The following is a 27,897-nucleotide window of genomic DNA, read 5'->3' on the forward strand; positions in this document are numbered from 1 at the left end:
ATGGGGTTCAAGAGTTTTGCGAGAGGGCTTCATCTTATCAGCGCAGAATGGGTTTCGATTGCCTCTATTGTCCTTGTGTTGATTGTAATAATGTGAAGGTGGTCAATAGTGTTGATATCATTAGAGATCATGTAGTTTGTCGTGGGTTTAGGCTTAAATACCATGTGTGGATTTGGCTCGGTGAAGAAGGAAAGTACAGTGGGGATGTTATTGGGAATGATGTGCATGATGATAGAAGCAATGACATTTGTGTGGACGAGGAGTACAAGAATAATGATGAACATATTGTTGATCATGGTGCTGAGGATGGATTTGAGGATGATCATGTGGATGAGGTCGAGGATGAAGGGATGGATGAGATGATGCGTGGTTTTGAAGGTGACGTGGAGGCTTCTAAAAAGACTTTGTATCCTAGGTGCAAAAAATACTCCAAACTATCAGCCGTGCTAACACTTTTTAACATTAAGTCGAAGCATGGGTGGACGGAGAGTAGTTTTACTTATTTGTTGACCGCGTTAAGTGAGATGTTGTCCGACGGGAATGAAATTCCTAAGTCTTACTATTACGCAAAGAAGCTCATGTGTCCATTTGGTTTGGAGTATAAGAATATACATGCATGTCCTAAGGATTGTATTCTTTATCGAAATGAATATGAAAAATTGGAGGAGTGTCCACGATGTAAGAAGTCGCGCTACAAGCGCATGAGTTGCAATGCTGGTACGAAGGGACCGCCTGCTAAGGTGTTGTGGTATCTTCCCATTATTCCAAGGTTTAAGCCTCTGTTCTCTTTACCACAAGACGCTAAAAACTTGAGGTGGCATGCAGAGGGAAGAAAGAAAAACAGAATGCTGAAGCACCCAGCCGACTCCCCGCAATGGAAGAACATTGATATGAAGTTTGGGGAATTTGGTGATGAAGTCAGAAATTTAAGGCTTGGTTTGTGCATGGACGGGATGAATCCATTTGGAACCCAGCACAACACATGGCCGGTACTTTTAGTGATCTACAATTTGCCTCCTTGGTTGTGCATGAAACGGAAATACGTAATGCTTTTACTTTTGATATCGGGGCCAAGGCAACCAGGAAACGACATAGATGTTTATCTTGCGCCACTTGTTGATGATTTGAGAAAGATGTGGGACGAAGGGGTTTCCATGTTTGATGCTCATAAGAATGAGATGTTCACAATGCGTGCAACTCTTATGTTGACCGTTAATGATTTTCCTGCATATGGCAACTTGTCTGGGTATAAGAACAAAGGGAAAAAAGCATGCCCCATTTGTATTGATGATACGCCAAGCAGACGCCTTGATCATTCTCACAAAGAGGTGTATTTGCGGACCAGAAGGTTGCTCAGGCGTAATCACCCGTACCGTAGGCAGAAAAAGGCTTTTGATGGGACAGCGGAAGAGGGGACTGCGCCTAGGCCGTTGAATGGTGAGGAGGTTTACGCTCGAGTTAAGGGTGTACGAACAGTCTTTGGGAAATCAGAAAAAGCGGCGGAGTCAACTGCTATCTTTAAAAAAGAATCAATCTTTTGGTTGCTCCCGTACTGGAAAGAACATGACGTTAGGCACTGTCTTGATGTAATGCATATAGAGAAGAATGTGTGTGATGCTCTTGTGGGAACGCTGATGAATATTTAAAGCAAGACAAAGGACGGAAAGGGTGCACGGGACGATTTGAAAAAGATGGGGGTGCGTCCAGAATTGTGGGTTCAGCAAAGGGTTAGTAAGGGAAAGGAACAGGAAAAGGAAAATGAATTGAGTTCGAAAAGAGGAAAGGGGAAGAGCAAGGGAAAGGGAAAGGCCACGGATGCGTTGAAGAAGAAAAATGAGGGAAAAGCCAAGGAGGGCAAGGCCTATTTACCTCTGGCTTGCTACACATTGTAAAGGGTAGAAAAACGGATGTTTTGTGCATGTCTGTATGGCATTAAGGTTCCATCAGGGTACGCATCTAACATGAAGAGATTTGTATCCTTAAATGGAGAATTAAAGCTGACAAGTATGAAATCCCATGATTGTCATGTTCTGATGCAAGTTTTCCTACCACTTGCAATACGTGGTATTTTACCAAAGCACGTGAGGGAAGCTATTACAAGCCTCTGTTCGTCTTTCAATACAATATGCAACAAAGTGCTTGATCCTTGTACACTTGATGCTTTACAGGCGGATGTGGTTGTGACTTAATGCAAATTTGAGATGTACTTCCCACCCTCGTTTTTTCGACATAATGGTGCATTTGATTCTTCATTTGGTGCGTGAGATTAAGTTGTGCGGTCTAGTGTTCATGCGGTGGTGCTATCCTTTTGAAAGACATATGGGTACATTGCAAGATAAAGTGAGGAATCGGGCTCACCCGGAAGGAAGTATGATTCAAGGGACCGTGGCTGATGTTAGGTTTTCAAGTAATTCTAAAACAAGAACTACTATAACAATTGTGGGAACAAAACCTAACTATGTATAATTGATAACGAATTATACAAAAATCCAAATACAATTCAATGTATTACAACCAAACACCAATTTATCAAAGTAATACAGAAAAACACAATGAAAACACTAGTTGTGAAAGATATTTTACTTGCCTCTACTCTAAGCTATTACATCCAACATGAACATGAGAAAACCGGTGACCACTTGAGTCTCAATCCTTGACACACTGACTTAGGCATATGAATACATTCCTAAAGAGTTTAATTTCCCCCACAAAGGTGCTTGGGTTTGATCCGGAAATACTCTTTGAGATACAAAAGTCAGCCCAATTGTTCTTTGCACTAAGAAACAAATTGATGATGAATAATTCACAAGAAAGACTAAAATCAAGAAGATTTCTCACAAGAGATTGCAAGTTTTTTGAGAGAAAAAATGGAGAAATTACTTAGGGAGAATCACAGAGAAAAGTTATGTTTATCTTACGAAAAGAAACTCCTTTTTTTATAAAATAGAATCAACCGTCGTATAAAACCGCAAAACGGCAAGAAGCGCGGGCGCGAGCTAAGAGGCGCGGGCGCGCCTCCTTCTTTTCCTAAAATCTTCGAATTTCCAAAAAGTTAGCGCGATTTTAGCGCGGTTTACGCGCGGGTCGCGCCATGCCATGACGTGGGCGCGCCAACCAGAGGCGCGGGCGCGCCTCCAAACTTTTCCAGAATTTCCAGAAACTCATCGCGGTTTATGTGCGGTTTTGTCGCGGGTCGCGCCTAGCTGGCGCGAGCGCGATTCAGAAGAGCGAGCGCTCCTCCGACACTCTAAATTATCAACAATCCTCCCCCATTTAGAGTGTCTTCCATTCTCCAAATCTATCATTCAGCCACATCTTATGCATCAATGTTAATGTCCCTTCGGATTGTATTAACACCTAGTACAACACACTTAACGATGTATCATATCCCAAGATTTCCATATGGATTGAATCACACGGATATATCCAACCATTCGAAGGTGAAGCACACATAAGATAAATCGAATCATTCATCACTTGGCACTTTTAAACAGCCATGTGTCCGTATCTTTCATAAGTTCATCAAAGTCTATATGTCCTTTTAGACTTCTTGAAGCGGCTAAACTTCGAACTTATATAGGTAGGGTCTCATATACGTAAATGTGCCCTTGTGACAAGACACTTACATTTAGAGCTTCTCAACTCTAAACCTTTGAGAACTTTTAATTGACGCTACCTCATACATCACAAGTACCATAGCAATATGGATCATTAAACATTGCTAACAAACATCAAAAATGCGATTCAACCACATTGAATCTAAGACTTGATGTTTCTTCAAGCGTTAGATTGAGTTTCACAAGTTTGTGTTTTTGGACATAAACCCATTCCATTCATAGCAAATATGATGGAATGTCTTGGCATTGCCTTTGTAAAGCAATCCGCCAAATTCAACTTTGTTGGAACATAGTCAAGACTTATGACCCTATCATTGATAAGCTCTTTCACTAGGCTATGCCTTAGTGAAATATGCCGAGACTTACCATTGTACACTTGACTATAAGCCTTTATCAACGCCGAATTGGAATCACAATGGATTGCCACCGGTGGCATTGGCTTTGACAATAAAGGGAACTCTATCATGAGATTCCTCAACCACTCAACTTCTTTACTAGCTGATGCAAGAGCTATAAACTCTGCTGCCATAGTGGAATCAGCAATGCAAGTTTGTTTCTTGGAAGACCATGAAATGGCACCTCCTCCAAACATGAATACCCAACCACTTACAAAAGAGTCATCCTCTTTGTAAGTGATCCAACTAGAATCCGAAAATCCTTCTAAAACTGAAGGAAATCCACTATAAGATAGACCATAGTCTATTGTACCCTTAAGGTACCTCAAGACCCTTCGAACTGCAAACCAATGTTGTGCACCCGGGTTACTAGTAAATCTACTTAGTTTTCCCACAGCCAATGCAATATCCGGTCTTGTACTAGTCATGGCATACATCAAGGATCCAATTATCCTTGAGTATTCCAATTGGGAAATTGTTTTCCCCGAATTCTTAACCAATTTGACATTTGGTTCCATGGGGGTGTTCACGGGACACCTATCAAACATATGAAACCGTTTGATCATTTTCTCAACATAGTGAGATTGACTTAGAATAAGTCTTCCATTGTCCCGAATTATCTTGATGCCTAAAATGACATCCGCCTCCCCCAAATCCTTCATCTAAAAAGATGAGGATAAGAATTCCTTGGTCAATTCTACTTGTTGTAGACTTGTACCAAAGATAAGCATATCATCAACATATAGACAAATGATGACACCATGACCTTTGTCATCAAATTTGCTATATATACACTTATCAGCTTGATTCACCTTGAATCCAAAGGACAAAATTGTGTCATCAAATTTCCGATGCCACTCCTTTGGTGCTTGTTTAAGTCCATACAAGGACTTAACCAATTTACACACCTTATCTTCTTGTCCTTCCAAAACAAACCCTTCGGGTTGTTTCATGGACACTTCTTCCTCTAGATCTCCATAAAGGAATGTCGTTTTCACATCCATTTGATGAATCACTAGATTATATACCGAAGCCATTGCAATTAACAACCTTATCGAGGTTATTCTTGCAACCGATGCATATGTGTCAAAATAATCAACACCATGCTTTTGCCTAAAGCCTTGGATAACCAATCTGGCTTTAAACTTCACTATGGAGCCATCCGGTCTCCTTTTCCTAGTGAAAATCCATTTGCAACCAAGAGGTTTGCAACCGGAAGGTAAATCCTCTAAGACCCAAGTGTTATTTCCCATGATGGAATTCATCTCATCATTTATAGCCTCTTTCCAAAATGCACTATCTTGGGAAGATATTGCTTCACTATAAGTCTTTGGGTCACTATCCACATTGAAACAATATGGAGTAGTAGAACTTAGGGTATCTCTAGATCCTTCAACCAAATAAATTATGAAGTCATCTAGAGGATTCCTAATTTTCCTTTCTCTAGTACTTCTCCTCAATTGAGGAGTTTCAACATTCTCATTATCGAATGCACTTTCATGAGTTTCAAGTTGATCATTAAACTCTACTATCTCCCTATCATTGGCACTAATTTGTAGATCTTTTGGTCTACTCATTGATGAAAATCGGTTTTCATCAAAAATTGCATCTCTTGACTCTATAACTGAATGAACAGATATATAGTCATTTTGTTCTATTACATAGAACCTATAGGTTTTTTCTATGCTCAACATACCCTATAAATATGCAATCCAAGCCTCTTTCACCGAGCTTTCTTTTCTTGTTGCCGGGCACTCTTACGATCGCCCTACAACCCCAAACTTTGAGATACTTCAAGTTTGGCTTTCTTTTGTACCAAAGTTCATAAGGAGTAGATTCTTTTCCCTTTGTAAGAACTCGGTTAAGAATGTGACATGATGTCAACATTGCTTCACCCTAGAACCCTTCACTCAAACCTGAGTAAGACAACATGGAATTAACCATTTCTTCAAGAGTTTTGTTTTTCCTTTCAGCTACACCATTTGATTGTGGTGCATAACCAGCTGTAGTCTCATGAATTATACCCAAAGATTGGAAATAACTTGGATCATAGTATTCCCCTCCCTTATCAGTTCTAATTCTCTTAATAAATGAATCTACTTGCAATTCTACTTCCCTTTTATAAATATCAAACTTGGTTAAAGCTTCATCTTTGGAATGCAAAAGATACACGTAACAAAACCTAGAATAATCATCTATAAAAGTTACCATGTATCTTTTGTTCCCCAAAGAAGGCGTACTATGAAAATCACACAAGTCACTATGGATTAGTTCTAAAATGTTAGAACTTCTCTCAACTCTCTTAAATGGAGTTCTAGTGATCTTGTTCAACATGCAAGTAGAACACTTATTCGGAGAAATATCACAACATGGAATCAATTCTTGTTTGGACATAAACAACATTTTATTATAATTCACATGTCCTAATCTAGAATGCCACAAGTCAAATAAACTTAAATCAACATGATTATCACTTGCATCAACATTCAAACAAACATCATTAAAACCATACATGTCTTTCAAAGAAAGCTTAAATAATTCATTACATAAATAACAACGACCTATGAAATTTGTTCCTCTAGTAATTATACACCTATTAGCTTCAAACACTAGTTTATAGCCAAGACTATTCAAGGAAGGCCCCGATACAAGATTCCTACTAATATCCGGAGCATACAACACATCCCTAAGAATGATTGCATTCCCCGAACTAAACATTAGTTTTACTTGTCCTCTACCAAGGACCTTGATGGTTGAATTGTTCCCCATAAAGAGATTTTCTCCATCACCAACCTTGTGAAAGGTTTTGAACCAATGCCTCATCTTGCATACATGCCTTGAAGCCCCCGAATCAATCCACCATGAGTCATCATCCTGCACCATAAAAATGTTAGGATCCGTTGCATTTAAATCCAAACTGGAATTAAATTCAACCTCATGAATTGGATTACCTTTGGTGGGTTGTTCCTTGCTAGTGCTAGCATGGCCCTCCTTGGCTTTCTCCATCCTTTTCTTAAAGGAAAAACAGTCCTTCTTGCGGTGTCCAAATTTACCGCATTCCCAACAAGCAAACTTGGTATTGTTTGCTTGCTTCTTGGACTTTTTCTTGAAAGAGGTATTATTCTTCCTCTTTCCACTAGTGGAAGCACCAGTTTTTCCTTCCTCTACCAAATTAATGGTAGATGAGCTAGGATTCCCATCCTTAGCACTTTCCATGGCTCTTATCCCTTCTTCAACTTGAAGATGGGTGGCCAACTCGGACAAAGACATGTCCTCTTTCTTGTGTTTAAGCTCATGCTTAACACTTTTCCAACTAGCAGGCAACTTGTCAATTATACTTGAAACTACAAACAATTCATCCATAGAAATACCATGTTGTTTCAAGTTCCCATAGATTCGTTGTAATTCATGAAATTGGTCCATTATGGACCGACCATCAACAAACTTAAAATTATTGAAATTACTTACTAAAAACTTCTTACTTGAAGCATCTTCAGCCATATATTTGCCTTCTAAGGACTCCCAAAGCTCCTTAGCCGACTCCACATTTTGATAAACATCAAAAAGATCATCCTCCATACCATTCAAAATATGACCACGACAAATAAAGTCATCGTTGTCCCATTTTGACAATTCCCGAACATTTTCCAAGGATTCTTTCTCATGTTAGGTAGGTCTTGGAGTACTAATAACATAGGCTACTTTCAAAGATGTAAGAAGAAAGTACATCTTCTTCTTCCATCTCCGAAACTCCACACCGTCAAACTTCTTGAGTTTGACAAAATTTGTGGTCAATTCTTTCACACTAGACATGCTTGATTACATCTAAACGATTAAACTCTTTAGATTTTTAGGTTTTCAAGTAATTCTAAAACAAGAACTACTATAACAATTGTGGGAACAAAACCTAACTATGTATAATTGATAACGAATTATACAAAAATCCAAATACAATTCAATGTATTACAACCAAACACCAATTTATCAAAGTAATACAGAAAAACACAATGAAACCACTAGTTGTGAAAGATATTTTACTTGCCTCTACTCCAAGCTATTACATCCAACATGAACATGAGAAAACCGGTGACCACTTGAGTCTCAATCCTTGACACACTGACTTAGGCGTATGAATACATTCCTAAAGAGTTTAATTTCCCCCACAAAGGTGCTTGGGTTTGATCCGGAAATACTCTTTGAGATACAAAAGTCAGCCCAATTGTTCTTTGCACTAAGAAACAAATTGATGATGAATAATTCACAAGAAAGACTAAAATCAAGAAGATTTCTCACAAGAGATTGCAAGTTTTTTGAGAGAAAAATGGAGAAATTACTTAGGGATAATCACAGAGAAAAGTTCTGTCTATCTTACGAAAAGAAACTCCTTTTTTATAAAATAGAATCAACCGTCGTATAAAACCGCAAAACGGCAAGAAGCGCGGGCGCGAGCTAAGAAGCGCGGGCGCGAGCTAAGAGGCGCGGGCGCGCCACCATGGGGCGCGAGCGTGCCACCTGCCCACGCGGGCGTGCCACCAGCTCGCGCGGGCGCGCCTCCTTCTTTGCCTAAAATCTTCGAATTTCCAGAAAGTTAGCGCGATTTTAGCGCGGTTTAGGCGCGGGTCGCGCCATGCCATGACGCGGGTGCGCCAACCAGAGGCGCGGGCGCGCCTCCAAACTTTTCCAGAATTTCCAGAAACTCATCGCGGTTAATGCGCGATTTTGTCGCGGGTCGCGCCTAGCTGGCGAGAGCGCGATTCAGAAGAGCGAGCGCTCCTTTGACACTCTAAATTATCAACAGCTGAGGAGGTCGGTAATTTTGTGGCCGACTATATAGTCGTTGTATTGGTATTCCTACTTCTCGACACGAAGGGAGACTTGATGGTCATGGCACAATCGGGTCGAAACGAATGTCACCTGATCGAGATAAGTTCTTACAAGCGCACCTATATGTGTTGCACCATGTTGCGGATGTTCACCCATATTTAGACGAGCACATGGCTAGTTTGCGTAATGAATTTCCATCGAAAGGTGAACGGGCACTGATGCAGCTGCATAATAAGAAGTTTGTGAGTTGGTTTCGTGATTGAGTGATGGGTGGAAAGTATGAGAGTGTCACAGATATAGTAAGGTGGCTTGCTTATGGTCCTAGGGATGACGTTCGCTCATTTGAGGGATATGACATAAATGGGTACACATTTTGGACTGAGTGTCAGGATTTAAAATCATCCTCTACCCAAAACAGTGGTGTAACGCTTGTGGCATTGTCAAGGGAGTTTGCAAGTGCTAAGGATAAATCACCTGTTGATGCAGAGTTGTCATACTACGGTCGAATTCAAGAAATATGGGAGCTTGATTATTGTGACTTCATGATTGCTCTTTTCCGGTGTAAGTGGGTTGATAATATCAGGCGTAACGTCAAACATGATGACTTTACTCTTGTAGATCTTGGCCACCTGAATGATAGTGCTGAACCATTCATCCTTGCATCTCAAGCCAAGCAAGTGTTTTATGTAAGTGACCCAGCCAACTTAAACTGGTCTATTGTGCTAGCCGGCAAAAGAAGAATCCTTGGTGTTGGAGATGTCGAGGATGAGGAAGAATATGATGCGTTTGATGACTTGACACCTTTCACTGTTCCTAGACCTGTTGTACCAAATGAGATAGACGACCAAGCCAATTACATGCGATCAGACCACGACGAAGGAATATTAGATTGAGGTACTATTTTTTGTTAGTTTGAAATTGTAGGTGTCGAAAGTGTTATTAAATCACATTTTTAGGTGAAAATGAATGAAATTGTTAACTTACTTGCCCATTTTTCGTATTTTCTTTTAAATGAATGAAGTAACTTAGTTCCGCATTTTCTATGTTAATTTGTGTTATAATTCAGCAATTTATATTTGATTATAAGTTTACCTTACAAATTTATTTATATTACAACTAATAACGTGTTATGTTTGTAATGACAGGTTTTACATCTCATGGCGGATGATCACTACCGTATTGGAGTGGAGGATGTAGAGGATGATGATGATGATTCATCTAGGGATGGGGACGAGTTGTATGATGTGAACAAGGAGCCTAATTTGGGTGAGGCAGAAGATCAAGCTCAAGATGTTTTGGATCGTATGCTTGATGAGTTTGAAATTGCAGCTGAACAAGCGTCTCCTATCGAAAATGCAATGTCTGAGTCGTTTGATTAGAATCCTAGTGGAGGGGGGTAAAGGCACCAGCGAACAAGGGGTCCGACGACAAGCTTCAAGAAACCTCTCGATCCAATGGTCCTGGAGTATGACAGGGTAGGCAAACCTACAGGCAATGGCGTTGTCAGTATGCTGTTCAAGTTGGGATTTGTGCGCGCAAAATTCCCATTACTCTTCGTTTGAGCGAAGTACCTACAAGCTTGATTGACACGTTTTGGAATGATACTAGGGCAAGTGTTTTTTTTTTGCACATTTACAAATTCCTTCAATTTATTGTTATTAAATGGGAAAACTAATAATGACTGTTATTTGTGCTTGCAGAGTCTATTTAACATTCCAAATGAGTACGCCAAGCGAAGGGTGTTTGAATCCTTACTTGCGGCAAGATTCAGAGGCTTCAAGACCACCTTAGTTCGTCGGTTTATCACAAAGAAACTTGTGAGAAAACCAAAGAACAAGAAAGGAGGTGGCAATGATGATGAAGTAATCGATGAAGAGAAACTCCCATGGCAAATATGACCTAGCGTATCAAAGGAAAATTGGGATGCTTTCGTTCTTCAAAAAAGCAAAAAAGAAGGAATTGTAAGTTCAAGTAACTCTGATGACAATTGTATAATATATTTAATATTTTGGTAGTTTTGAAACTAATATGTCTAATTATGTAGGAAATAAGGGAGCAGAATTCCAAGAATGCATTGCAGAAGCAATACTACCATCGTATGGGGTGTATGACGTTTGATGAATGGAGGGAGACGTAGGTGAGTGAAGGAGTATACCCCACTGCGCTTCTAGGGTCCTCCACAGTGCCCTCTGACTCCACGACCAGTACTTTGGTGAGTCATGCCGAAGATTTCTTTTGTTCTTTGCATTCTCGTGACAAGAAAACCGGAAAATGGTCCATCAAGGCTCCGGAAACGAAAGAAATGGCAGATAAACTTGTAAGCAACTATGACTTGTGAACAACATGAATCTTTTTCATATATATATCACTTTACATAGACAATAACTTGATGTTGCCTTTTTGTTTTTGCTACAGCTTGAGTACACTGAAGAGCATGTTGAAGGCAAGCTCGTCCCAACAATGGAGAAGGACCCTTTCACTTTGGCTTTGGGAAAGCCCTACCATCCAGGACGCGTATTGGGTGCGGAGGGGAGCTAGCTAGGATGGGAGAAGGTGATGGGTCCGGATTATACCAAATTAGGGAGATCCCGGGCAAGTGTGAACTCACCGGTCAACTTGGATGCCACGGTGGCATCAATTAAGGAACAAGTGCGCAACGAGATGCGAGAAGAGTTTAATGCATGGGCAAAGCAAATAAACTTGTCGAGCTTGCCTTTCTCCTCGGCTACACTGGTCGACTCTTCTAGTCACCCACGAAACAAGGAGAAGATGAGATACATGCAGACGAGGAGGTACATGATCAAATGGTTTCTAATGTATAAGTTTTGACTTTTTTGAGTTACGTGGGTTCTAATTAGCCTCGCACTATCAATACACTGTTGCAGGTTAGTAATCCTGCACATGCGTACTTGAGGGAGCTTGAAAATCCAACACCTCATGACTTTCCAGTTCTACAGGTGAGTTGTTTAGTTATTTCTTTGGATGGTGATATTGGTTCTTTGATTCTGCTGTGAATTTGTGAAGTTTGTTGTGTTGTTTCTTTATATTGGATGAAGTTTGCGGTTTTATGTGCTGTAAATGTTCTTCGTTTCTTCGTTTGTTTCGTGTTTATTCGTTCTTGTAAAGACCAGTTTCTGTGTTGTTTCTGTGTTGTTTCTGTGCTATTTTTGTGCTATTGTTGTCGTGTTTCTGTGCTGTCATGTTGTTTCTGTCATGCTTTTTTTGTGCTTGTTGCCTGCTTGCTTTCATGGTTGATCTAATGCTGCCGTCTGCCTGCTGTGATGTTGTGAGTTATGCTGTGAGCGTGCTGTGTTGCTGCTGTTTCTGTGGTGTGAGTTGTGTCTACTGTTTTTGTGGAGCTGTGAGTTGTGTCTGTGCTGTGAGCCGTGTCTGTGCTGTGAGCTGTGTCTGCCTGCTGCCTGCTGTGAGTTGTGTGTGTGCTATGAGCTCACTGCTCTTGTGTTGTGCTGCCTGTGAGCTATGCTGACTACCTGATGAACTGTGCTGCCTGCCTGTGAGCTGTGCAGCAGCTGTGCAGGCAGCAGCTGTGCAGCTGTTCCGCTGTTGCTATTGTTCTGTTTTTCATGCCTGTTTTGCTCTTCCCTTTTTTTTTGTTTTACTTGCTTCTTACAAGTGATATTCCAAATTGGTGCAGGAAGAGACCCGTTGTGAAATTCTTCACCCGGGCGAATCGCTTAGTGGAGCTTTAAATGTCGTTGCATATAGTAGTGCACAACCGGCCGAACAAGGTACGGTCCATTTGCGACCGCTTCGACCTGAGCATTATTCGGTCGGGATCCATTCTGTGGTTGCCGGGTTCGAGGATATCTACCTGTGCCCGTAGAGGAGGATGAGTTTACTACACCTTTGGGCGGCAAAAGGTAGTTTTGTGCAATGGCCATGTGCTTGGATACGGTTGGTGAGCCAGGTAATTAAGATTTAAAGTTCACGCTTTACTCTATACCCGATTTTCATCCCAAGAGTTGGATGAAATTCTTTTCTAACCATTTGTGTGATTTGTCTTATTAGCCATCGAGGAAAAGCCATACTCCAAAGAAGAGGGTGGAGGGGCTAAAAAGCATTGATCAACCGATGCCAAAGAAGAGGAGTGAACATGGCTCGGTGAGTAGAAAAGCGTCGAACAAGAGCTCTTCACGAGGTTTAGCTATGCAAGCTACTCCACTAGTTAAAGACACGGTGCTTCAATCGCTCTCTAAGGAGTTAACTTATCTGCACAACCGTGTTTGCGTGTTGCCTAGTGACAGCCCCATTCAAGTTCCACTACCTAAGGAAATGTTCCACTACGATGATGATGCAATGGCATGGCTATTCAAAGAAGATGTGAAGGAATTTCTAAGTGGTGCAATGCTTAACATTTTTCTCATTCAAATATGCATCAGGTAATTCAACTAGTACTCAATTTATGTTATTCATTTTAGTGGTGATTGTCGGTTGGTTTTCGATTAACATTCTATTATCATACATGCAGAGCACTCTAGGAGCACTTATGGGAGCTTGGTTCTCCATGTCAAATTGGGTGGTTATGCCCTGAGAAGATCTCCACTGCTAGAATCTTAGGCAACCACGCTGACGTGTTGTACTATGTTGAACGGGGTATCAAGGAATCAGTGCGTGCGGGAGACATGTTTATATTTGCCCCATATTATGAGGAGTACGTCAGATTATGCTTGTCAAATTCATTTGTTTTCCCAGTTTATATGTTGTACTTGCCTAATTATTGATTTTTTTGTCTCGTGTGAATGTATGTATGTAGTTATCATTGGACCCTACTGGTGATTTGTGTTTCCAGTAACACAATCTTCTTCTTTGATTCTGCTCGGTTACCTCAACCAAGAAAGCGCCTCGTGAAATCCATACTGCAAAAGTAAATATACATAGCTTCAATTCTTGTTATTGATTATCACCTAACTCATATATATTAATTATACTAATCAAATTTGAACTTACTTTCTATGTAGTGTTATGAAAAAGATAAATTCTCGAGCTCCTACATGGAAATCACCGATGGTAATGCCACATGATATTGTGATTTTCGTAATATACAATGCGTAAGACGCTGCTAATTTTCTATGTATGTTTGATTCATGTACTTTATTCCTCATGCTAGTCCGCACAACAAGATAACGAAGTTGATTGTGGCCTATACGTGATGAGATTCATATTTGACATAGTGAGTCATTGTACAGACACACAACAGCTTGAAGAGGTATGCCAGTTTGGTTATAATTGCGTTCCAAAACGCCTTAATTGCTCTTTTCTTGTAATTTTAAGCCTTAGCCAACTATAAATAAGTGATAAAGACATGTTATGACTAATTATGAGTACACAAGACAAGAAATGTAGGAAATAGACATGCTAGTAGTCAAAATGGCCTTACTCGGGCCTTTTTGGTAGAAATTGCGTTCCAAAACTCCTTAATTGCTATTTTCTTGTAAATTCAAGCCTTGGCCATCTATAAATAAGTTATAAAGATATGTTATTACTGTTTATGAGTTCACTAGACAAGAAATATAGGAAATAGACAACCTAGTATTCAAAATGGCCTTACTCGGGCCATTTTGGTTGAAAAAGCGTTCTAAAACCCCTTAATTGCTGTTTTCTTGTAATTTAAAACCTTAGCCATCTATAAATAAGTGATAAAGACATATTATGACTAATTATGAGTTCACTTGACAAGAAATGTAGGAAATAGGCATGTTAGTAGTCAAAATGGCCTTACTCGGGCCATTATGGTGGAAAATGCGTTCCATAACCCCTTAATTGCTATTTTCTTGTAATTTCAAGCCTTGAACTTCTATAAATAAGTGATAAAGACATGTTATGACTATTTATGAGTTCACTAGACAAAAAATGTAGGAAATAGGCATCCTAGTAGTCAAAATGGCCTTACTCGAGCCATTTTGGTTGAAATTGCGTTCTAAAACTCCGTAATTGCTATATTCTTGAAATTTCAAGCCTTGTCCAACTATAAATAAGTTATAAAGACATGTTATGACTGTTTAAGAGTTCACTAGACAAGAAATGTAGGAAAAAGGGATCCTAGTATTCAAAATGGCTTTACTCGGGCCATTTTGGTTGAAAATGCGTTCTAAAACCATTTAATTGCTATTTTATTGTAGTTTCAACCCTTGGCCATCTATAAATAAGTGATAAAGACATTTTATGACTGTTTATGATTTCACTAGACAAGAAATGTAGGAAATAGGCATCCTAGTATTCAAAATGGTTTTACTCAGGCCATTTTGGTTGGAAAAGTGTTCTAAAACCTCTTCATTGCTATTTTCTTGTAATTTCAAGCATTTTAAACCTATAAATAAGTGATAAAGACATGTTATGACTAATTATGAGTTTACGTGACAAGAAATGTAGTAAATAGGCATCCGAGTAGTCAAAATGGCCTTACTCGGGCCATTTTGGTTGAAAATGCGTTCTAAAACCCATTAATTGCTATTTTCTTGTAATTTCAAGCCTTGGCCATCTATAAATAAGTGATAAAGACATTTTATGACTATTTATTAGTTCACTAGACAAGAAATGTAGGAAATAGGCATCCTAGTAGTCATAATGGCCTTACTCTGGCTATTTTGTTTGAAATTGCGTTCCAAAACTCCGTAATTGCTATTTTCTTGTGATTTCAAGCCTTGTCCATCTATAAATAAGTGATAAAGACATGTTATGACTGTTTATGAGTTCACTACACAAGAAATGTAGGAAATAGGCATCCTGGTATTCAAAATGGCCTTACTCGGGCCATTTTGGTTAAAAAATGCGTTCTAAAACCACTTAATTGCTATTTTCTTGTGATTTCAAGCCTTGGCCATATATAAATAAGTGATAAAGACATGTTATGCCTATTTATGAGTTCACTAGAAAAGAAATGTAGGAAATAGGCATCCTAGTAATCAAAATGGCTTTTCTCGGGCCTTTGTGGTTGAAAATGCGTTCTAAAACCCATTAATTGCTATTTTCTTGTAATTTCAAGCCTTGGCCACCTATAAATAAGTGATAAAGACATGTTATGACTAATTATGAGTTCACTAGACAAGAAATGTAGGAAATAGGCATCCTTGTATTCAAAATATCCTTACTCGGGCCATTTTGGTTGAAAATGCGTTCTAGAACCACATAATTGCTATTTTCATGTAATTTCAAGCCTTCTCCATCTATAAATAAGTGATAAAGACATGTTATTCCTATTTATGAGTTAACTGGACAAGAAATGTAGAAAATAGGCATCCTAGTAGTCAAAATGACCTTACTCGGGCCATTTTGGTTGAAAAAGCGTTCTAAAACCCCTTAATTGCAATTTTCTTGTAATTTCAAGTCTTGGCCACCTATAAATAAGTGATAAAGACATGTTATGACTAATTATGAGTTCACTTGACAAGAAATGTAGGAAATAGGCATGCTAATAGTCAAAATGGCCTTACTCGGGCCATTTTGGTTGAAATTGCGTTCTAAACCCCTTAATTGCTTTTTTCTTGTAATTTCAAGTCTTGGCCACCTATAAATAAGTGATAAAGACATGTTATGACTAATTATGAGTTCACTTGACAAGAAATGTAGGAAATAGGCATGCTAGTAGGCAAAATGGCCTTACTCGGGCCATTTTGGTTGAAAAAGCGTTCTAAAACCCCTTAATTGCTATTTTCTTGTAATTTCAAGCCTTTTATACCTATAAATAAGTGATAAAGACATTTTATGACTATTTATGAGTACACTAGAAAAAAAGTGTAGGAAATAGGCATCCTAGTAGTCAAAATGGCCTTACTCGAGCCATTTTGGTTGAAATTGCGTTCAAAAACTCTGTAATTGCTATTTTCTTGTAATTTCAAGCCTTTTCAATCTATAAATAAGTTATAAAGACATGTTATGACTGTTTAAGAGTTCACTAGACAAGAAACGTAGGAAAAAGGCATCCTAGTATTCAAAATGGCTTTACTCGAGCCATTTTGGTTGAAAAAGCGTTCTAAAACCCCTTAATTGCTATTTTCTTGTAATTTCAAGCCTTGGCCATCTAAAAATAAGTGATAAAGACATGTTATGACTGTTTATGAGTTCACTAGACAAGAAATGTGGGAAATAGGCATCCTAGTATTCAAAATGGCCTTACTCGGGCCGTTTTGGTTGAAATTGCGTTCTAAAACCCCTTAATTGCTATTTTCTTGTAATTTCAAGCCTTGGCCACCTATAAATAAGTGATAAAGACATTTTATCACTAATTATGAATTCACTAGACAAGAAATGTAGGAAATAGGCATCCTTGTATTCAAAATATCCTTACTCGGGCCATTTTGGTTGAAAATGCGTTCTAAAACCCCTTAATTGCTATTTCTTATAATTTCAAACCTTGACCTTCTATAAATAAGTGATAAAGACATGTTATGACTAATTATGAGTTCACTTGACAAGAAATGTAGGAAATAGGCGTGCTACTAGGCAAAACGGCCTTACTCGGGCCATTTTGGTTGAAAAAGCGTTCTAAAACCCCTCAATTGCTATTTTCTTGTAATTTCAAGCCTTGTCAATCTATAAATAAATTATAAAGACATGTTATGACTGTTTAAGAGTTCACTAGACAAGAAACGTAGGAAAAAGGCATCCTAGTATTCAAAATGGCTTTACTCGGGCCATTTTGGTTGAAAAAGCGTTCTAAAACCCCTTACTTGCTATTTTCTTGTGATTTCAAGCCTTGGCCATCTATATATAAGTGATGAAGACATTTTATGACTGTTTATGAGTTCACTAGACAAGAAATGTGGGAAATAGGCATCCTAGTATTCAAAATGGCCTTAGTCGGGCCATTTTGGTTGAAAATGCGTTCTAAAACCACTTAATTGTTATTTTCATGTAATTTCAAGCCTTCTCCATGTATAAATGAGTGATAAAGACATGTTATTCCTATTTATGAGTTAACTTGACAGGAAATGTAGAAAATAGGCATCCTAGTAGTCAAAATGACCTTACTCGTGCCATTGTGGTTGATAAAGCGTTCTAAAACCCCTTATATGCTATTTTCTTGTAATTTCATGTATTGGCCACCTATAAATAAGTGATAAAGATATTTTATGATTAATTATGAGTTCACTTGACAAGAAATGTAGGAAATAGGCATGCTAGTAGGCAAAATGGCCTTACTCGGGCCATTTTGGTTGAAAAAGCGTTCTAAAACCCCTTAATTGCTATTTTCTTGTAATTTCAAGCCTTGGCCACCTATAAATAAGTGATAAAGACATATTATGACTATTTATGAGTTCACTAGACAAGAAATGTAGGAAATATGCATCCTAGTAGTCAAAATGGCCTTACTCGGGCCGTTTTGGTTGAAAATGCGTTCTAAAACCACTTAATTGCTATTTTCATGTAATTTCAAGCCTTCTCCATCTATAAATAAGTTATAAAGACATGTGATTCCTATTTATGAGTTAACTTGATAGGAAATATAGAAAATAGGCGTCCTAGTAGTCAAAATGACCTTACTCGTGCCATTTTGGTTGAAAAAGCGTTTTAAAACCCCTTAATTGCTATTTTTTTGTAATTTCATGTCTTGGCCACCTAAAAATAAGAGATAAAGACATGTTATGACTAATTATGAGTTCACTTGACAAGAAATGTAGGAAATAGGCTTGCTAGTAGGCAAAATGGCCTTACTCTGGCCATTTTGGTTGAAAAAGCGTTCTAAAACCCCTTAATTGCTATTTTCTTGTAATTTCAAGCCTTGGCCACCTATAAATAAGTGATAAAGACATGTTATGACTATTTATGAGTTCACTAGACAAGAATGTAGGAAATAGGCATCCTAGTAGTCAAAATGGCCTTACTCGGGCCGTTTTGGTTGATTTGCGTTCTAAAACCCCTTTATTGCTATTTTCTTGTAATTTCAAGCCTTGGCCACCTATAAATAAGTGATAAAGACATGTTATGACTAATTATGAGTTCACTAGACAAGAAATGTAGGAAATAGGCATCCTTGTATTCAAAATATCCTTACTCGTGCCATTTTGGTTGAAAATGCGTTCTAAATCCACTTAATTGCTATTTTCATGTAATTTCAAGCCTTCGCCATCTATAAATAAGTGACAAAGACATGTTATTCCTATTTATGAGTTAACTTGACCAGAAATGTAGGAAATAGGCATCCTAGTAGTCAAAATGGCCTTACTCGGGCCATTTTGGTTGAAAAAGCGTTGTAAAACCCCTTAATTGCTATTTTCTTGTAATTTCAAGCCTTGGCCACCTATAAATAAGTGATAAAGGCATGTTATGACTAATTATGAGTTCACTTGACAAGAAATGTAGGAAATAGGCATGCTAGTAGTCAAAATGGCCTTACTCGGGCCATTTTGGTTTAAAAAGCGTTCTAAAACCCCTTAATTGCTATATTCTTGTAATTTCAAGTCTTGGCCACCTATAAATAAGTGATAAAGACATGTTATGACTAATTATGAGTTCACTAGACAAGAAATGTAGGAAATAGGCATCCTAGTAGTCAAAATGGCCTTACTCGGGTTATTTTGGTTGAAATTGCGTTCTAAAACCTCTAAATTGCTATTTTCTTGTAATTTCAAGCCTCGGCCACCTATAGATAAATGATAAAGACATGTTATAACTAATTATGAGTTCACTAGACAAGAAATGTAGGAAATAGGCATCCTTGTATTCAAAATATCCTTACTCGGGCCATTTTGGTTGAAAATATGTTCTAAATCCACTTAATTGCTATTTTTATGTAATTTCAAGCCTTCGCCATCTATAAATAAGTGATAAAGACATGTTATTCCTATTTATGAGTTAACTTGGCCAGAAATGTAGGAAATAGGCATCCTAGTAGTCAAAATGGCCTTACTCGGGCCATTTTGGTTGAAAAATCGTTCTAAAACCCCTTAATTGCTATTTTCTTGTAATTTCAAGCCTTCGCCACCTATAAATAAGTGATAAAGACATGTTATGACTATTTATGAGTTCACTAGACAAGAAATGTAGGAGATAGGCATCCTAGTAGTCAAAATGGCCTTACTCGGGCCATTTTGGTTGAAATTGCGTTCTAAAACCCCTTAATTGCTATTTTCTTGTAATTTCAAGCATTGTACACCTATAAATAAGTGATAAAGACATGTTATGACTAATTATGAGTTCACTTCACAAGAAATGTAGTAAATAGGCATCCTAGTAGTCAAAATGGCCTTACTCGGGCCATTTTGGTTGAAAATGCGTTCTAAAACCCCTTAATTGCTATTTTCTTGTAATTTCAAGCCTTATTCACCAATAACTAAGTGATAAAGACATGTTATAACTAATTATGACTTCACTTGACAAGAAATGTAGGAAATAGGTATCCTAGTAGTCAAAATGACCTTACTCGGGCCATTTTGGTTATAAAAAAAAGTGTTCTAAAACCCCTTAATTGTTATTTTCTTGTAATTTAAAGCCTTGGCCACCTATAATTAAGTGATAAAGACATGTTATGAATAATTATGAGTTCACTTGACAAGAAATGTAGGAAATAGGCATGCTAGTAGTCAAAATGGCCTTACTCGGGCCATTTTGGTTGAAAAAGCGTTCTAAAACCCCTTAATTGCTATTTTCTTGTAATTTCTAGTCTTGGCCACCTATAAATAAGTAATAAAGACATGTTTTGACTATTTATGAGTTCTCTTGACAAGAAATGTAGGAAATAGGCATCCTAGTAGTCAAATTGGCCTTACTCGGGCCATTTTGGTTGAAATTGCGTTCTAAAACCCCTTAATTGCTATTTTCTTGTAATTTCAAGCATTGTACACCTATAAATAAGTGATAAAGACATGTTATGACTAATTATGAGTTCACTTCACAAGAAATGTAGTAAATAGGCATCCTAGTAGTCAAAATGGCCTTACTCGGGCCATTTTGGTTGAAAATGCGTTCTAAAACCCATTAATTGCTATTTTCTTGTAATTTCAAGCCTTGGCCATCTGTAAATAAGTGATAAAGACATTTTATGACTAAGCACAGGTCATAGGTATTGGATGTATCGTTAGGTTGTGCCGAGTAAAATCTATTTATGAGTTCACTAGACAAGAAATGTAGGAAATAGGCATCCTAGTAGTCATAATGGCCTTACTCGGGCCTTTTTGGTAGAAATTGCGTTCCAAAACTCCTTAATTGCTATTTTCTTGTAAATTCAAGCCTTGGCCATCTATAAATAAGTTATAAAGATATGTTATTACTGTTTATGAGTTCACTAGACAAGAAATATAGGAAATAGACAACCTAGTATTCAAAATGGCCTTACTCGGGCCATTTTGGTTGAAAAAGCGTTCTAAAACCCCTTAATTGCTGTTTTCTTGTAATTTCAAACCTTAGTCATCTATAAATAAGTGATAAAGACATGTTATGACTAATTATGAGTTCACTTGACAAGAAATGTAGGAAATAGGCATGTTAGTAGTCAAAATGGCCTTACTCGGGCCATTATGGTGGAAAATGCGTTCCATAACCCCTTAATTGCTATTTTCTTGTAATTTCAAGCCTTGAACTTCTATAAATAAGTGATAAAGACATGTTATGACTATTTATGAGTTCACTCCTACTAACTTACGTTTTGTGTATGTATCCCAAGTTTTGCAAGGGACAAACGGGAAATCCGTTCACGAGCAAGGAACTCAATGTAATTCGAGACATGTTGGCGGTCTACATCACATTTAATTTGTAAACATCATTTATTTCTGTTTTAACTATCTTATTGTACTACATTATTACTAATTAATTATGTTTGTTTGTAGTTATGACACATTTTTCTAATTAATATCATATTTTGGGATTGTTATCAATATTTATGTCCTTGCATTTTTATTATTTTCAATTATTATTATTAATATATTAATAATACTAATTATTATTAATATTATAATAATAATTATTATTACTAATATTAATATTAATATTAATATTAATATTATAATAATAATTATTATTATTATTAAAATAAATAATAATAATAATAATTATTATTATTAATTATCTGTATTATGTACATGATCTCATTATTATTATATTTATTAGTATTAATATTAATATATATTATTGCCGAAAAAAAAAAGGTCAAAGGCATCGGTTCAAGCTCAAAACCGGTGCTTATTACATTGAATTTAATAAAAAAAAAAAAAACTGGCGCCATTGAAGTTGGCACCGGTTAACCGGTGCCAAATGCTTTAGTTGGCACCGGTTTTGAACCGGTGCCAAATTTTTGGGGATTTGGCATCCCTCAAATCCCCAACGGTTCAAAACCGGTGCCTTAGGGGGGATTTGAACTGGTGCCAAATTAGCTTTTTCGTCTAGTCGCATCTAATGCCTTCTTGACATTTTATCTCTTTTGCCACGACATCTAAGGACTCCTTACTAATATCGTTGAGCTTAACCAAGATCAACTCGTATACCTAGTATACCTTACGTTCCTAGGGAAGTAGTGATGTCTCGCTTTGGCGTAGCCCATCACGTACGCGCATTAGTTCGGTAAGTGTTGTTTTTGGAACGGCATATTTTAGCTCAATATTTTAAGGGACCTAGGAATTCTATGTTGGTTGATTTAAGTGAACTTAACTAATCATCGCAACATTTGAAATCCTAGACATGCATCTAACATTCAAATATATATAAGCAAAATAATATATATGAAGCATAATATAGATGCATTTGGCAACTAGCATGACCCCTTGAAATCTTCAAATCTTCAAGGGTCTTCATCTTGGCACGTCTTCATCGAAACGCCGTCTTGAGACATCTTCGCCAAAATAAAATTACTAGCTACTACGACTAGGATTAATCTAAATATTAAGGTACAAAAATACTTAACGGTACGCAGACCGTATTTAATTAGATTTACAAAAATACGTAACGGAACGCAGTCCGTATTTTCTATCCTAATCGGGCCCCACTAGTTGCCATTCTTCACGAAACCTGTGAAACAAGCTTTCATTCACCCATTCACTATATGTGAATGGCCCATGCGTTTTACGATGAAAAACAAGTAATAATGCACAACACGCGAAGACTAGTAACTAACTTAGGTGTTAATTCGATTAACACGCCTAATTAAAATTAGTCAAAGTTGTTTAATTATATTATGTTTATTAAGGCGCAATTTGTTCACAAAATTAATCAAGCTCCCACTAAATTCCGCATCCAACTTAATTAATCTAATTAATAAAGCCGTTAAACCCAAATTTTGTCAAAATTAAAATTTTGCAAGAGCCGGAAAAATCGAGGTCTAACCTCGTTAAAATTTTTAAATAAAATTAAAACGACAAAATTTTACAAAAGACGATAGCCCCAAATCAAGCAAAACAGCCCACCAACAAAAGCAAGGGTTGCGCACCATGGCTGCTAGGCAGCCCATGCGTTGCGTGTGGTGCTGGCTGCTAGCAAGCTCGCCTAGCGCAGCATTCCTTGCTAGCTAGCACCAGCAGCACGCTACACATGCTAGCTGCTCGCTGGCGCTGGTAGCAGTGGGCTGGCTGGCTGGGGCTTGCTGCCCCGCTGCCCAGCAGCACGCACAAGCTTTCCAGCAGCCTAATGCCACGCACACAGCCGTAGGCAGCACGCAACAGCAGTCCCTCGCCACACTGCACAGCAACACGTCGAGGCTTAAGCACCATTGTGCGTATCAAGGCAGCCACATGCGGGCTGCTAGGAAGCCCGGCTAGCCTTGGGACGCTTGGGTGTTTTTGCCTCGATTTGCGTGTCGTTTCTCAGGATATTAATCCCGAATTAAGTGTGACATAAAATCAATTCTAAATTTATTTTAGAATGAATATAGGGAAAAACTGAAATTAAAATAAGTCCAACTTAATTAAATTCAATTTTAATGGTACACAAGCCTAAATCATCTAAAATTACCCTTTTGAAATAATTTAGGTCTTTCTTTGATGCTTAAAATTGAAGGGCTACACCCAAATTTAATTTGACCAATATGCAAATTAATAATGATTTTGACAAAGTAGGGAGTTGGAAAATAAAACCAATCATCCAATGAATTTTTTTTTTTTCAACTTTTAACTTGTGTAAAATAACAAAATTACATCTTCCAATATGAAGATTAATCAAGATTTAATCACAAGTACTTGAGCTTTAAAGACTTTAATCAACACAATAATGATTAAATCCACAAATTAGTTCAACCATGGAATTTAGAATCAAAGTTCCAACCATTTAAACACTTAAAGATTGGATCTTTAATGTACAAGGAACTTAAAATTTCACATTCACAATAAACATTCACACTTTAATGCAATTTATTTGCATGATTGTGAAATAACAAGTTTATGTGAAAAATTGAACATACCAACTTAAGCACACATTATGACTTCATAACCATGCTTAAAAGGGTTTATAATTGCAGTAGATTAGGGATGCAACCATACATTTAATCTACCCTTAACATGCATAAATTAATCAAGGCATAAAGATTTAAAAATTTTCGTCAAAAACGAAAAACCCCTCGAAAAACATATTTCAGGGTGGATTTTGGCATCTGGACAACCCTAAAAGAATCAGAAACGATTTAGAAAATTGATTCCACCCAAAAATCACTATTTTTGAGTCAAAATTTGGGTTCGACAGCCAAAATAAGAAAAATATGAGTTTTAAAATTAATTAAAACGAGCTTCTAATCCAATTAGAAAACACAACCAGAAATTTAAATCCATTTTAAATCACCTTAATTAATTAAAAATTGCAATAATTAAAAAGAGCGCAGCTCCGATACCGCCATACCGCTGTTGGGTTTCGTAGCGTCCAACGCTATGCGGAAGAGAAACCTGCCCAAGACCTACCCCAATAATTAAAGCAATAAAGCATGCATAAACATAATTAAACAATAATTAAGCAAAGGAATAAAGAAGTAATACCCTTAACCGTGCTTCCCTCGCAAATCGAGCTCTTACTTCGAAGCTTAAAGCCTCACAAGCGTGACGGCCTCCAACGGCTCGTACCCACGACCCGACCCGAACGATCTTCGCCTCGAGGGTTAGTCGAGACTTGAACAAGTATAAAACTAGAGTTTTACGAACTTAAAGGTTTTCTCAATAATAGAGATGCCTTTTTGAGTTCCACTCAAGTTGTATTACCAAATGCCCAATAATGGGGTATTTATAGGGAATGGCAACTTGTATCCCCATTTCATGATCAATGTGGGATAATTGCATTTTTCACTAATTTATTTAATTCCAAAATGAATTATAAAACAATGCAATTACAAATCAACAAGTGGCATGAGGAGAGGAGAGGTTAGGTGAGGACCATGACCATGGGGGACAATTGCCTTGCTCCCCAAGGTATGCTCCAAGCATTGGTCCCCACCTCTCACAAACCGGCACCAAGCAAAGGGAGTGAGCTGGCTGCCATCCTTGCTGGCCAGCATGCACTGCCAGCACGCACAACTAGCACGCATCAGCCCCCAGCCAGCGCATGCGTGCTACTAGCGAGCCACGCATGCTACTGTGCCGGGCGAGGCCCCTCGCTGTTGCTAATTGCTGCCTGGTACTGCTCCTAGCTCGCTGTGCTTGGTGCTTCCATGTGAAGGCACGCACACAAGCATGCAGCTATGCGAAGGGCATGCGCACATATGCACACATGCACGGCTAGCACAGCGTGCTGCTGCTACTGCTGCTTGGTGCTGCCATGCGAAGGCACGCACGCAAGCTAGCACGCATGTTGTTGCCATGCGAGGCACGCACACACACGCAAGCACGCAGGGTGCTACGATGGTGCTGCCATGCGAGGCACGCACACATGCAAGCACCTAGTGCTACCGATGGTGCTGCCATGTACGCCAAGTGCTAGCGACGGTGCGCCTAGCACACATGGTGCCTCTAGGCTTGCGCCTAGCCATGCACAGTGCATGCTATCTCGAGCTAGCCTAGCGTCCACATGGCTAGGCCAATGCGATGCTACGGCTACGCTCGAACTTGTTGCTTGTTGATTTTGCGACGCTCGATCTCGACGCCCTAGGCTCGATATCAACGTCTGTGTTCATAATACTCTAGTGACTCATCAAATCCTTTGGATTGATTCGTCTGTTCGGATCGGCAGTTCGTTTGGGTTCGACCCGAAGGGTTCAGTCAAGACAAAGCGGTAATATTAATTGTTCACTAATATTACAGATCGGAAGCGGCCTCCACCCAGGCATTCCGATCACTTGATCTCACTGAAGAATTAGCTTCCTGATAATTCTAAACCCTCAATCAGAATAATACACTTGTTGGAAGGACACCATTCCTTTCAGCGGAATTCCTGCGTATAATAATAAAAAGGAAAATACAGCGTCCTGTACTCCCAGTAGAAGTTATGGTCAAATATGAAGTCGCATAACTCCCCCCATATGTTCATACTCAAGGTATATACGTTCCAAGAGTTTTGGTGCGTAATCTCTTTCACTTTACGTTATTTACATATTTTAGACTTGGTAATTACTCTCAATCCATGACAATCAATCATCATAAATCAAGCAATCAAACATACCAATTTAATTCTTGAATAATTAGTGATCACATTTAATTTAATGTTGAACCCTTTTTAATGTACCTCGGCGTTAAATAACACCTTAAGCGCATAATGCTCCTCAATTCCTATCCCTCGGTGTTTGGAACACCTTAAGTGCACTTAGGCACCAAAATATAATTTAAATTCTCGTGTACATAGACACTTAAATAGCTCCTTTCCCATGCTTATAACATCAATAAATATTGTATGAACCATAATAAAATTCCCTTTTCATAATTTAAACCAAATTAAACATCTAGTTTAATTAAACATGCTTTCAATCATGCCATTAATAAAAGTGTGGTTCATAATCAACATGCTAACATAAATAATTCCAATCAATAATTCACCTCAAATAATTCATACTTCACAAATCAATCACCAAAATCAATCCAATCAACAATTTCAACCAATACCTATCATGATACTACTTGGAATTAATTAAACAAAGTCTAGCATATTTCTACCCACTTAAATAATTATTGAGTACGTGAACGTACCTCGAATATGATCTCAAAATCACCACGACTACATAAAATCACTCACTTGGAAGTCTCCTACAACCCAAATTAATAAAGAGACATAATACCTATTCATAATAAACTTACAGCAATATATACACTCTTTAAAACACTTTTAAACCCTCTAAAACATGCTGAAAATGAATTAAAACCTCCTACTTTTATTCCCAATCAATGGGTAATTAAAAATCCTTTTAAGAAACAAAATTCTAGCCTCTACATAAAAATTCCAGCATTATAACAACTCTTAAACTTGTTGTAATATTGTTTAAATACATTAATTTCAATAGTTTTAATCAACTACAACCAAATTCCATTAATAAACATTAATTTAAAAACCTAGGGTTTTCGATTTGGGGCTTTTTAATTCAAAAACTAAATCTGAAAATTATATACATATTAATCATTATTAAAACATCATAAAATCATCACACACCCAAAATCAATAATTAAACCAAGGCTAGATTGAATTAAAAACAAAAGAGAAGTTTTTTTTTTTTAACTTGCGCAAAAAAGGGGAAGAAGGGGAGAGTGGTCGGCACCACCTCCCTGCGGTTGCTGTTTCTGCCGCTCTGCGCTAACGGCGGCCAGCTATGGTGGTGGTGGCAGCCGGCCACCGGTGGTGGTGTGGTGTGTGTGCGTGCGTGAGGTGAGAAGAGGAGAAGGGGAAAAATTAAGGGGAAAGAAAAATAAGAGGAGAGAGAGAGATTTTACCTTTGGGTATTCTCTACCTTGTGCAAAGTTTAATTTGCTCATAAGATGGGTATTTATACCCTCTCTCAAAACCCTCCTAACTTAAATTCTTTTTTACCCTTAATGATTCCTACTCGTATTCAAAGAAGCTAAGTCATTGAATTTCTTTAAAATTCCATTGAATTTAAAGCTTCCTTTGTAAATTAAATATCCCCCAAAGTTTCTAAATAGTAAAATAAAATATTTCCAAAACGATTAAATAAATAAAAATGGACTTTTAATTAAAATAAACCTTTTTAAAATATTAAA

General features: G+C 37.9%; 2 long non-coding RNA genes across 2 annotated transcripts; both read left to right on the top strand.

Annotated features, from left to right (window-relative positions):
• Positions 1 to 10,582: 10,582 nt before the first annotated feature.
• LOC110688297 lies at positions 10,583 to 13,669 on the top strand. Its single transcript, XR_002504542.1, has 8 exons — positions 10,583 to 10,797; positions 10,881 to 11,153; positions 11,252 to 11,628; positions 11,722 to 11,793; positions 12,492 to 12,764; positions 12,866 to 13,236; positions 13,326 to 13,508; positions 13,611 to 13,669. It is a non-coding gene; the product is annotated as an uncharacterized LOC110688297 (long non-coding RNA).
• An 18-nt stretch (positions 13,670 to 13,687) lies between these two features.
• Positions 13,688 to 21,649, top strand: LOC110688302. The gene is made up of 4 exons (XR_002504544.1): positions 13,688 to 13,721; positions 13,816 to 13,864; positions 13,965 to 14,063; positions 21,456 to 21,649. It is a non-coding gene; the product is annotated as an uncharacterized LOC110688302 (long non-coding RNA).
• Positions 21,650 to 27,897: the final 6,248 nt, after the last annotated feature.

This window comes from Chenopodium quinoa, unplaced genomic scaffold (assembly GCF_001683475.1).
Source record: "Chenopodium quinoa cultivar QQ74 unplaced genomic scaffold, ASM168347v1, whole genome shotgun sequence".
Taxonomy (NCBI): Eukaryota; Viridiplantae; Streptophyta; class Magnoliopsida; order Caryophyllales; family Amaranthaceae; genus Chenopodium; species Chenopodium quinoa.